This window comes from Podarcis pityusensis, assembly GCF_964106645.2.
Source record: "Podarcis pityusensis genome assembly, chromosome: 3".
In the NCBI taxonomy this organism is placed as follows: domain Eukaryota; kingdom Metazoa; phylum Chordata; class Lepidosauria; order Squamata; family Lacertidae; genus Podarcis; species Podarcis pityusensis.
Window position 1 is genome coordinate 22,410,406 of NC_138026.1, and position 12,987 is coordinate 22,423,392.

At 41.7% G+C, this 12,987-nt stretch overlaps 1 protein-coding gene and 1 long non-coding RNA gene across 3 annotated transcripts in view; both read left to right on the forward strand.

The window, feature by feature from the left end:
* CSMD1 (CUB and Sushi multiple domains 1) overlaps positions 1–12,987 on the forward strand; it is a 940,367-nt gene that overhangs the window by 524,126 nt on the left and 403,254 nt on the right. The window lies entirely within an intron of this gene.
* Positions 1,882–3,858, forward strand: LOC308473649. Its single transcript, XR_013984140.1, has 2 exons — positions 1,882–3,105; positions 3,225–3,858. It is a non-coding gene; the product is annotated as an uncharacterized lncRNA (long non-coding RNA).

Genomic DNA, 12,987 nt, shown 5'->3' on the forward strand with positions numbered 1-12,987 from the left:
GGAATCAGCGTGTTTTTACATGAGTAGAATGTGTCATTTTATTTAAAATGCATCTCTGGGTTATTTGTGGGTCCTGGCTGGTGCTTTTACATGAGCAGGATGTATGCTTTTATTTAAAATGCATCTCTGGGTTATTTGTGGGTCATAGGAATTTGTTCATTATTATTTTTCAAAATATAGTCCAGCCCCCCACAAGGTCTGAGGGACAGTGAACTGGCCCCCTGCTGAAAAAGTTTGCTGACCCTTGGACTAGGGGGACTAGGCTAGTCCCCTAAATGTTCCCCTGGCACCTCCTTCCCAAAGCCTGGGAAGCTTCTGTCCGGCTTAGGGAGGGAGGGACGATGCTCTGACGGATCCAGGAAGCCGCCTGCCACCTTCCCAAAGTCCACCTGGCTTTGGGGAGGAGGCAGGAGGGATCCAGCATCCTGTCACAGGCTTCGTGCCTCCTTCCCAAGGCCCGGGAAGTCTCTGCCTGGCTTAGGGAAGGGGGTGTGATGTCCAGTGGGCACTGCCCTCACAAGCTGGCGCCTCTGGCCCTAACTGTTCCCCTACAGAAAATTTCACTGCATGTCACTGAAACAGTCATAATCGTGGGGAGTGGTTGGATGCTCAGGCATTCCTCTTAGAAATCTAATTTCTTCCTGTTGTATGACCTGCAAAATTCTACACCAGGCGTCAGCAACCTAAGGCCCATGGGCTCGAAGCAGCCTGCGGAGGTCGTTTGACCGGCCCACGAGCCGCCCGCTCGTGCGTTGCACTAAACCAGTGTAGTGCGGGGTCTCGCTTCTGCGGCACCAAAAATCATGTTTCCACAGACGCAGAAGCTGAAAATCATGGGCGCTCTCTCTCTCACACACCATCTGGCCCACGGAGGGATCTCCGTGGGACCGATCCAGACCAGGCAAGATAAACTTTGCTGACCCCTGTTCTACACCAGTGATGAGCCATAGGCAATTGTTGCAATGGAATCAGGGTGTGGGAAGTTTTGCATGTGACAGGGCATGACCGATTGTGGGGTTGGGCCATACACACTGCAGCCCATGGAGAGTACAGCCCCCAGGTCAGAAAAGGTTTGCCAGCTCTGCTTTGGAAGGTATATTACAATTGTCTTTAAAAATGATTTGTTGGCTGACTTTTCTGATTGGCTTATTCAATGGATATAAAATTATAACAGTCTCACTGTGTCAAATGTAAAGTTCTTTTGTAAGCTCCATGATTTGTTAAGCTTTGCTAAAATTGTGTTCTTTTAAAAGATAGTGCTTAAACTGCTTAGATTGAAAAGTCAACACATTTGCAGTAGCACACCTATTCTGGCAAAGTTGCATGATTTTCAGATTGACTTATTGATGTAGAAGACATGGCCCTGGTAATTCTAGCTGTTAATCAAAAAAGTAATTTGTATAGTTGGAGCATCAGGAGAAGATCAATGCATTTTTTTTTCTCCTCTTCAATTACTCTCTCTTGTTAGCATTAAGACTGAACATTTATTTTAGCTCCAGCGATGAGCATTTATTTCCCTGTAAACAGTACAACTTTGGCAACAAATCAATGTGGAAATGCAGAAAATAATTTAAGTTCTTTTTGGAGTTCCTTGTTGAGTGATGAAACAATACTTTTAAAAAATGTGTACTGAGGGGAGCATTCTGCTGGGGCAATAAACAAACATAAGCATTACTTTTGTAGAACAAACCCACCCCCACCCATTTGAGAACCTAATCTTTGGGGATTTATCTCCTGTTTCCATAGTGTTTCAGCACGGAGAGGAAAATATAAATTAAAGTAGAGCTGCAAGTCAGCCTCGGAAAATACAGATCTGATTGGTTTGTCTAATATATATCAACATTATTAGAAAGCTAATGATTTGCTTAGTGTAGTACTGGTACTGCCCCAGATCCTAAATCTAACCTGAATGTGGTTAGAGTCTAGCCACAAATGTCTGCTCAGTGAGATGGATGGCAAACATTGTTTTGCTTCCTGACAATTAGACTTAACTAATGTGCAGCTTGTGTTCTGGGTTATTGAATTTTCAGGTTTGTGGGCACACACTTGACCTCTCCTACTTAGTTTACATAATTTGGCTCGGTAACGCTTCTAGAACGGAGATGTTGGGAGTCAAGTCTGCCTAGAAATGTCATTTTGCAATCTGGGAATGAGAAATGTAATTAGAAACGAGGAGACTTCATTTGGAATCTGCTCAGGGGGATGCTAATCTATTCTTCATATGTTCTGTTGAAAGCAGCTGTCAGAACTCAACACTGGTCTTAACAGAGGGTTGGTCAATACCGTGGAGATGGCAATAGACTCATAATGGATGCCAATAGCCCCGTGGCCAGGTTCACACTCAAATTGTTAAGCACTTTGCAAGTCATAGGGGTCACTTCCTGAGTTTGCCATTGTGGCGATCACACAGGGCCCCCGGACGTTTCATGGTCTATTGACCCTGTGCCACCACTGCGGTTGCTCTCTTCGCTGCCACCACCCCACTTCTCACAGGGACACACGGAGTCCAGACAGTTGTTAACATAAACAAATAATCAAGTTTATTTTTAAGTGCAGGAATAAGCGTATGGTTTCGGTTTATTTTTCTCTTGTCAGTTTCTTAAATCTTAGTTCCTAACAACTTCAAACTGAATTATTCCCAACTATCTAACTCCCTAACAATTCCTCTCACTCTCTCACAATACCACTCGACCAACCCACTGCCTATTCCACCTTCTTCCTCCTCCAACACCCAAGCCTCAACTCCCAACTCCCAAACCTCAACTGACTTTTCAAAACCTCCCACTCTATCTTTTACTCCCCCCTTGCATTCTCACTGGCCAATCACATCACACCCATTTTAACCCTTTCCTTGACCCATCCTAGGAGGCAAACGCCACAGCCATGATCACCATCAGCAGGGAAACTCACAACATCATGCCCCCCCCCCCAATTCATACCATGAGTTGTGCAAAGCAAGTACTATGAAAATAGGGTGATAAAGGGCAGAAATATTTAGAGGGAAGCTGTGTGTTTATCTGCTGATTTTCCTCTTTTCCACTGCAACCTTTAAAGGCCAGCAGCACGATCCCATACTAATGTCAACCAATGAATCCAGTGTTTCAGGTAAATAAATAACAGTACTTGGTAAAAGTTGGAAACTGTTACAGATACAGGATCCTAGTTAGGAAATAACTTGGCAATTTTCTTCCCTCTTTTTTTTTTTAATGAACTGTTTGTTACAGGTAGAGAAGGAGTCACAGTCAGGAAATGTTGACAACCTCATTAAAAACACAAGAGCCACCACAGAGTCTCCAGAAAGAGAGAAGAAGATTCATTGTGCGACTGTATGGCTGTGTGTACTTTATCTATTGGGTTTTCTTTTTCCCCATTGCAACCTTTAAGGGCTAGGATTGTCAAACTCAACTGCGAATTCCCAGCCAGCCCTTCTTCTGCACCTTTAACAACCTTACAAATTGTAGAAATCAGCTGGGGTAATTGTACAGCATGTGAATCAATATGATACCTTGCTAAGGCTCACCTGCCACCTTCATTAAATATATTTAGGCACTAGGCAGAACCATTCCTCTTCTCCTAGATCTTTGACTCATTAAATAATCTATGGTCTTTTAAACAGCATTTGTATGGGGAAGGGTATTAGATTTTTTGTTATGTATTTTTGTGTTTTTATATTGTAAACTGCCCTGTGATCCTCGGATGAACGTTTAGAAATTTAATAAATGAACCAGGATTATAAGAGGACCACAGCAGTAAAAGTTTGTGACCCCATTAAACAAGAGCCTTTTTCGCGGGGGGGGGAGTTATGATTTCTAACCTTATTTCACTTAATAAACTATCCACTCAATGGGCATAAGTTAAGTTACTTGTGAATTCTTGCCTTTCTAAATAGAGTGTGATCTCATAATAAAGAGGATATTTCTTCCTTTAATTTTCCCATTTTAATTTTCCTTTTCAATTTCAGGTTTGTTGGATGAGGAAGTTGTAGCCATGGCATCCTTAAAAGTAATGAAATTAAAACTAAATACCTGATAGGACACCGTACCGTATCAATATTGCCTAAATATTATTTCTGTTGATGGTGTGGCCTTTAATAGCTATAGTTTTCAAGCATTCCGGAGCTTGAATGAAAATAGGAAGCCCTTAACTCAACATGTTGAACATGTTGTTTTTTTTAAAAAAATGCACATAGTCCTTTTTTGATTTAAGAAAGAAAACGAGGTCCTAGTATTCATATTTTGATAAAAGTGTCTTGAATGCAATATATAAAAACTGTCATGGGCGGGGGGGGGATGGTACTCCACATTGTCACACACACAAAAATCACTAGCCTGCAATTGCCCAGTGTTATTTTGCAATGCTCACTCACCACTGTCATAAGCCATAGCTAAATAGCCAAGATCCATCCACCTAGTGGATCAAGTGCTTGCAGAGGGTTCATTACTTTCAGTGGGAGCCCTGTGCACAAATCAAATACTGCCCCAGCGTAATCCTCCTGAACTTAAAGCTGAGCTTTGATGTGGCATGGTGGAGCTGAGTTCCTTGGAAAGTCCTCAACACATGGAAAACCCTTTGGATCTAGCTAGTATGTGCTTGATAGCCATGCCCAGTGGAGTTTCAGAAGTAAATGGAGCTCTGTTTCCATAGCCTTTAAAAAAAATAAAAATGGTTCCTGACAAAGCAAGATTTCTCTTTGATGGCTGTATGGAAAACACAAAAAGTTAAACACTGGGCAATTGCAGGCCAGACCAGCAGTTATTTTCCACTCGTTTTTATGATAAATAATAACAGCATAACAAATAAAGAGAAAATAGGTATCTAATAGAACTGACATTGTACGTTATTGACCCAGGCTGGCAATAACAAAATCTGTTGTTATTGCAGGTGCCTTTGTTTGTGATCCCTGCAGAGAGAGTAAGCATAGCCACCCTTCCCTGTTGTTTCTTTCTGATTTATCTAGAACTCTGAACAATTTGTTAATCACAGGATATTATTTAATCAGCAGGGCAAATAGTATGTGGGTGTTAAAAAGTATTTCTGAACAATACATAATTGAGCTGGGAGAAGCAAAGCAAAACAGAATAATAAAGAGCTGAACTGGGTGGTTAATTTTTGTGTTAAGCTTTTTGCATGTTAGTGGCTGCTTCAAACACTCTCAGTTCCCTGCCCAGAAAGTACTTTCATGGAGGCAGGGTAGCTTGTAAAGTGTGAGGATCACATGTACATTGTGTGTGTGTGTGTGTGTGTGTGTGTGTGTGTGTGTGTGTGTGTGTAAGTGTAATACTTGCTTGGCATCTCAGCATGAGAACACAGTGATGATTTAATGATCATTATCTGTTATCTTCATGTGCAGAATCTGAATCTGCTGTTTCAGGCACACTGGCGGAGGAAGAGGGGGCAGAGGGAGATCATCGCCCCCGGCACCACGATTCCGGTGGGGTGCCATTGTGGCTGCCCCCACCCCGCACTGGGCGCCATGCCCCCAGGACGTGCGCCATGCCCCTGCCTGCTCTACGCCCCCCGGTGCCGGAGCATGAACCTCTGCCACTGGTCAGACAGATGGACTGGCTTGTGTGGAGCAGCCTGAGTAAACCCATTTGCAAAGGTGATGACCTGCAGGCTCTCAAGTAGTGATAGGATATCCCACAGTTGCAGCAGGTTACCTGAGCCGTAAAGATGTTTGCTGTGCCTTGGAAGGTGGATTTCCACCTTGAGGAGATGTCAGCTGCTTCCTGCTGCAATGCTTCTTGAGCACATGTACTCTTTCTGTGGAAAGGTTCCCTTTCTCCATTTGTATGGCAAGTCTTTCAGGCATTTCATTTGCTTGAGCATTGCACGCCTGGCACTTTGGCAAGAGTCATCTAAGACTCACGCAAAAAAAAATCTCAGGAGTGTTGCTACAACAGGAGTGTCGTATTTATTTCTACTCATATCTTACTACCTTTGTTTGCAAAGTCATGACTGTGGAAGGTGGCATAAGCAAGTATGATGATATTCATCAGTACTTTCACCTTCCTTTTAGCATGTCTGTCAAAAACTACATTTTTTAAAGTTTATATTTTTTATACAACATAGTCTGTAATTGTCAAAGGTTGAGGTTACCAGCGTGTAGATTACTGTAGCTAAATTATCCCTGTCCAGATGGGATTGTAGTTGAGTTACAAGCCCAAGCTTGTTGGAAGCCACTCTGTGGCACTCATGCTTCCTGTGCCTCAGGTGACAGCAGTGGATCCAGCAGAACTCCCAAATATGAACCCATTCTTTCAGAAGAAGCATGACCCTAGATAGAACACACCACACATCATGCAGCCGATCTACTCAGTCCTAAACACACTAGGAACTCCGATTAAAAACAGTAGACTTACTTCTGAAAAAATGTGCACTGGAGTGCACAATATGTTCTGTTCTTTCAAAGTTCCTGATATCAGAGATGGAAAATGGTACTGCATAAGTGGATTTCCTATCAGTGCTAGGCCTTGGGTTTCACATGCACGGCTCCAAACATGTCAAAGCCCCAAACAGATCAGGAGTGAGGAATCTGTGGCCCAGTGTGGTGTAGTGGTTAAGAGCGGTAGACTCGTAATCTGGGGAACAAGGTTTGCGTCTCCGCACCTCCACATGCAGCTGCTAGGTGACCTTGGGCTAGTCACACTTCTTTGAAGTCTCTCAGCCCCACTCACCACACAGAGTGTTTGTTGTGGGGGAGGAAGGGAAAGGAGAATGTTAGCCGCTTTGAGACTCCTTCGGGTAGTGATAAAGCGGGATATCAAATCCAAACTCCTCTTAAGATATCATTGACTCCAACATCCATCAGTCCCAGCCAGTGGATGAGGGGACTTTATCTATCAGCTTGTAGAGGGCCACAGTTCTCAGTCCCTGGCTTAGGTTGTTCCCTACTGAAATATTTCTTATGAATTAATGTCCATTTAGCAGCAAGAAAGCCCCGACAATAACTTGCTAGCTACAGAAATAATTTGGGTGGGAATTGCAATAATCTGCCAGGCCACTGTTTCTTTTTAAGGCATTGTGGGAGAGGATGTGCTTTAAAGACTACTTATTTATGTAATAACTCATTTCCACAAAAGCACTGTTCTTCACAGGGAAAACTTACCTCCCCCTCTCATAGAACAGGGTTGGTGATTTGATAAGGAATTGTAGGTGTCTGTAACTCAAATGCATCCAAATAATATTTATAGATGCCTCTGATCATATGTGGTCCTCTTAAACATTCCATTGGCAGCTTCAGACATTTATGCTTTCATTTAACCATATAAATGTCACTGGGACTGCCAATAAAGGCTGACAAATACTGAAAAGGTTGAATTGGTTCCATAACTCAAATTGTTTTCTGCTACTAATAGTTTTTTCAAGATTTTAGATGTGAGCACTTAACAATAAACAACTTGCATTTTGCAACTTTTAAAAGAACATAGTGCTTTCCTTGTATGCACATATTAATGCTGCTTTGCAAAATGTTATTAGGTAGAGATGTACATTTATTTATATTTCTTACTTTTTGATGCTCTGTTTAGCTATCCCTTCCATTAATTCAGAATAAGCTTGCAAAAACAGCACAGTAACAATTGGCAGGTGGCAATTAAGAAGCAAAATCATCACTAGTAGCCAGCTATCCACCCCTGTATCTCCGAAACAAATAGTCTAAGGATTTCGGCTTTGTTAGTCTAGCACTTTGCCCAGTTGTATGTTCAGCTTTGGGTGATAAAGGTTGCAAGTTGCATTTTAATGACAAAAGTGTAATAGCCGAACCACATGTAGAAGTTGAAGGGATAGCCTTACCACAGAAAAAACAACTTAACAAAAAAACCTGGTAAGAGCTGGTTCCACTTCGGTAAGTGGTTTGAAATCTCCAAAGGACATACAAATCCAACATACCTCAGGTAGAAAAGTGTCTGAATTTTCAAGAAAAGCAGACATCGACCCAGAAACATGCAGGCGATCCGAGGTGGATATATGTAATATGACAGCTAATGAGAAATAAATGTATGAGTGATCCTCCTGAGTTTCCAAAGAAGGAAATTAAGAAAGCTGTGAAAAACACTGGAGGACGGTGGAAGCCTTGTTCACCTCTCATCAACACCTAAGGGAGGATTAGGGTTAAAACCATCTGATGATTTACATTTAAATTGGAATCTTAGACACTTACTTTATCTGGCGTCCAGACTGTAAAGTCTCTGGTTATGTTTCTTTTTCTTGGAAAGGCATTCTGGAAAAGCTGTTTTAAAGTTGATATTCTCATAAGACAGCAATGACTGACGCTGTTCAGTGAGCATTTGGCTAGGAAATTTGTGTCAGACACCCTCAACCCCTTTTAAATACAGCACACAAATGTATTTGCCTTCCCTGCACCACCACCCTTGCAGAGAGAAATATTTATACGTACAACAAAAGTGAAGTTGCTCCCCCATGGGGCAGGGTGGGGAATGGGATCCTTCACACTGAAAATTAGTGTGACCAAAAATAGCCTCTTCTTTGTGCGGGGACATTAAACAAAATGCAAACCCATCCACTTGCAAGGTTAAGAGGTTCAGTCTAGGATCAACTTTACCACCTGATTCTATTAAATGTATAAATTGTGCCTTGGAAAAAGGTATATATGATATAAAAGATATACATGAACGGATATCACCCAAAGGAGTAGGAAGGCAGGGATGTAGATCTCATTTGAACATGCATGTCCAGAAATGGTCTAGAATCTTTTAGAAGGCAAGGAATTCTGGGTTTGTGCATGTGCTCTGTTTATGTGCCCCATCACTAGAGACCTTTTCAAGACAGCCCACTTTCTGAAGTTAGGCAGATGAACTTTTTGACCAGGCCACTTCAACTGTGCAAGTCTACCTGACATAGCTGCATCACTCAGGGCAGCTTTCAGCATTTTATAATTGCTATACAGTAAAAAATAGTGTTGCATGCACACTCAATCTCCACAGCAGTGTGGGAGTTTCAGGCGCTTACCCAGGATCTGCATTTCCTTTTGGAAATGAGGCACAGCAGAGACAGTGGTGTCTTTATGATATATGGTTTATTTACACAAATATACAACCAGAGCCTGGGGGGGGGGTCTTCAGTGTTAAATTTGAAGAAGGTCTTGCCTTCTCCATAAGCACAGGATTCAAACAGCCACTGGTCATTTTTCTCTGCCTTCTGCACTCTGCTTGTCACATAACCTCGTTCAGCGTCTGACCCCAACATTACTGCTGTAAACTCCTGGCTTTTATAACACACGGAGAAGCCCTTTTCCCTTTGTTTCTTTAATACAAAGGAACTGAGTCAGCATGAGTCAGCGGCCTACAATGAATCGGCAAAGCCTGCATGACTTATGCAACCTTTCACCAACATATGCCTGTTCCATGGTACCTCGGGTTACATACGCTTCAGGTTACATACGCTTCAGGTTACAGACTCCACTAACCCAGAAATAGTACCTTGGGTTAAGAACTTTGCTTCAGGATGAGAACAGAAATCGCGCAGCCGCAGCGCGGCGGCAGCGGGAGGCCCCATTAGCTAAAGTGGTGCTTCAGGTGAAGAACAGTTTCAGGTTAAGAATGGACCCCCGGAACGAATTAAGTTCTTAACCCAAGGTACCACTGTATATATAGAGTGGTCATTGATTGTGTGTAGTGTGGGTTGGCTGGTTGGTTGGTAGTTAGTTAGTTGGCTGAGTTTGGTGTGTGTGAAATCTGTCAGTTTTGGTTAGATAAGAAGACTTTTAAAGAATAAAAGCAGCAATATTCTGCAAAGAGCCAGTGTGGTGTAGTGGTTAAGAGCGGTAGACTTGTAATCTGGTGAATGGGGTTCGCGTCTCTGCTCCTCCACATGCAGCTGCTGGGTGACCTTGGGCTAGTCACACTTCTCTGAAGTCTCTCAGCCCCACTCACCTCACAGAGTGTTTGTTGTGGGGGAGGAAGGGAAAGGAGAATGTTAGCCGCTTTGAGACTCCTTTGGGTAGTGATAAAGCAGGATATTAAATCCAAACTCCTCCTCTTCTTCTTTCTCAAGGACTCTTTTGTGCCAACTAGGGCCCAAGGACAAGGCAAAGGAGTCAAAGGAGGTCAGAGCCTTTTCTTTTTCAAACACTGGCACAACCACAATAACAACTACCAGTTGTTGTTTTTTAATGCTGATTTTTATTGTGTAGCCTGTGTGATTGAGTTTCAAAATTTGATTCATTCGAATTGTATTCAAGATTCCTGTCCAGGAGTCTGACTTATCCTTTAAGTTGTGGTGAAACCCTGTGAATCATATTCACTTGCTTTTACGTTATAATGTGAATGTTATGAAACAGCTAAATTCACCTATAGACTCTAAACATGGGAATTTCCATATTACTCAGCATTCAGATATTGAAGGTGGTCGTAGAGCACAACCCACTGATCTCAAAAAGCTATTCACTGGAAGATAATCCATCTGTGCTTTCTATTTCTTGTTACACTATCTCAAGGGGCAGAAGCATATTGGAAGATCTTGTCTAAGGCCAGTACATTTGTCAGGGATTTTGTAGCCATATACACCATCAATTCAAGTTTCCTGACTTTGGATGCATCAACTGCACTTACTAGAGATATTAAAAATGCATAGTGTTTCCTTTTGCTCTGAAGTTTGCCTGTAATCAGAAGCTGATCTAGGTTTTCTGTATAATTCATAACTCAAAAACTAAAAATCCTTCCTTTGGCTTCTGTGATGTTTTTCTGCCTTCTGTGAGGTGATTCTTGGTACTACTATTTGTTCTGCCACACTATGTCTGGGATCACTTTTCACATTGCAATTTTACGAGCAGTCTTTCCCATATCTGTATATATTAAAGAATTACAGTGGTACCTCGGGTTACAGACGCTTCAGGTTACAGACTCCGCTAACCCAGAAATAGTACCTCGGGTTAAGAACTTTGATTCAGGATGAGAACAGAAATTGCACGGTGGCAGCATGGCGGCAGTGGGAGACCCCATTAGCTAAAGTGGTACCTCAGGTTAAGAACAATTTCAGGTTAAGAACGGACCTCCAGAACGAATTAAATTCTTAACCCGAGGTACCACTGTAATTAAAGAAGTTGAGAAACAACTGTATGGTTCTTAAAAGTGAGACCTCAAAAGAATGGGCTCGTCTTATATTACCTCAATATCATTGGAAAAACAGTACAGTACCATCACCACTTCTTCCTTCACTACTGATGAAAGCATGGGGTCCTTTGAGAAGGAATATATATTTAATAAATAAAATTAAATGCCGGAGTACCTGAGAGAAACAAAAAGTTACGCAGCCCCACTCTCGGACTGCAAAAGAAAAGAGGGGATTTTGCTGATTTTCTCAGGGATAGGAGAAATTCTAGGGGTGTTGGGGGGCTTACTGGGAAAAGGGCAGTGGGATTGCCTTTTTAAGCAACATTTTTTCTTAAGAATATTATTTCTGTGTCTCTCTGAAGAGTAGGTTATTATACATTTTTATTATACATTTTAATAAATCTTTTGTGTGTGGAAAGCAGCCCTGTTATTTTCAGCGACAAATCCTGGTTGGGATGTGTATTCTCTTGATCTCGTAAACTTTCCTTCATGTGAACTTACAGACTTGCCAATCCCCCCCCCCCCAAAAAAAAGCTTTCCCCTGCTTTCCCCCTCCTGAATGGCTTCGCAACAGATGTCTGGAATGACTGGGCCACAGAATAAATCTTGATGAGTATCCCACTGATGTTGCACCAATTCCATTTTGGCTCCGTTGCCATTTATGGTTTATTCCACAGAATAAAACTGAAGTGTATCTATTAAGAAGTTGCAGTGGCATAAGGCAGCAATCAAGGGAGACAAAATTTGGGCAGTAATGGGTTGCGGGTGCCCTACAAGGAAGAAAATAGACTTTGTTCTGATTTTGGCTGTGTTAAAGTTCTTGTTTTCTTTAGAAACCGTTTAGAACAGCGGTATGTCAAACCATTCAGGAGCAGCTTGGCACAAGTCTGAAGACTATCACACACAAACAAAGAAAGCAATTTAATATCAAACTAGAATCCATCAATTTAATCCAATATATGTTATTTACGATGAGTAATTCTGTAAAGAGTGAAGTCAGTGTTGAAACCTTGTAGCTGTTTTTTGGCAGAGGACAAATTATGCATGGGGAGACTTTGAAGGTGATTCATGACGCTTAATGAGCCTATGTGTAGAATTTCCCAGAATCTGTGGCATCAGAAAGTTGTGTGGGGAGCATAATCTGCCAACAAGCAAGTATATATAACTTTTTTTCAAAATGTTGGATTGCAAACAAAAATGCATTAATAAAAATGCTTCTTAAATGGGCATACCGTTGGAGACGTGAATTTCTCCAGAATTCACAAGGAACTGTATGAGGCTAACAAATATCTTTATGAACATTGCAAAAAAATTGAACTGCTGTTTATAACAGTGTGTGTAAAACTCACTAATGCCAAAAGGACTCGCTCAGGTATAACTGAGGAGGATTGCAAATATTCAAGAATGTTATTGGGCCTCCTCTTGAACAAGTCAAATCTATGCCACAATTAAAAGCTGAGAATCTACACTCTCTAAGCATGTTCTTACTGCAGCGATGGGGAACCTCTGACCCACAAACATCATTGGACCCTTGCAATTTTATTTGCTTTGTCTTGAGTTTTGAATTGCATAATTTTAACTCTTGTTTGTGTTTTATCTGCTTAGTTGTGTTTTTAATATGTACGGCACACAGATTGCAACCGAAGGTCTCCGATGCAAATATCTCTCTGATCTGAGGTCCAGCAGGGATCCTAATTTGGCCCCAAAAGGCCATTTCCCCCAGGCTACACACATGTGATTGTACCTAATGTCATATATGACATCAAACAAGGTTAATGCTTGCTCCATTCAATCCCATTTTTGTGGATTTTTAAAAATAAAAAACTGGATAAAAACTGTGCATTTAAATTCTACACGTTTGTATACAGTCTTCCCCTGAAATTTTGCATGTTTTTAATGCATTTCTCCCTAGAAT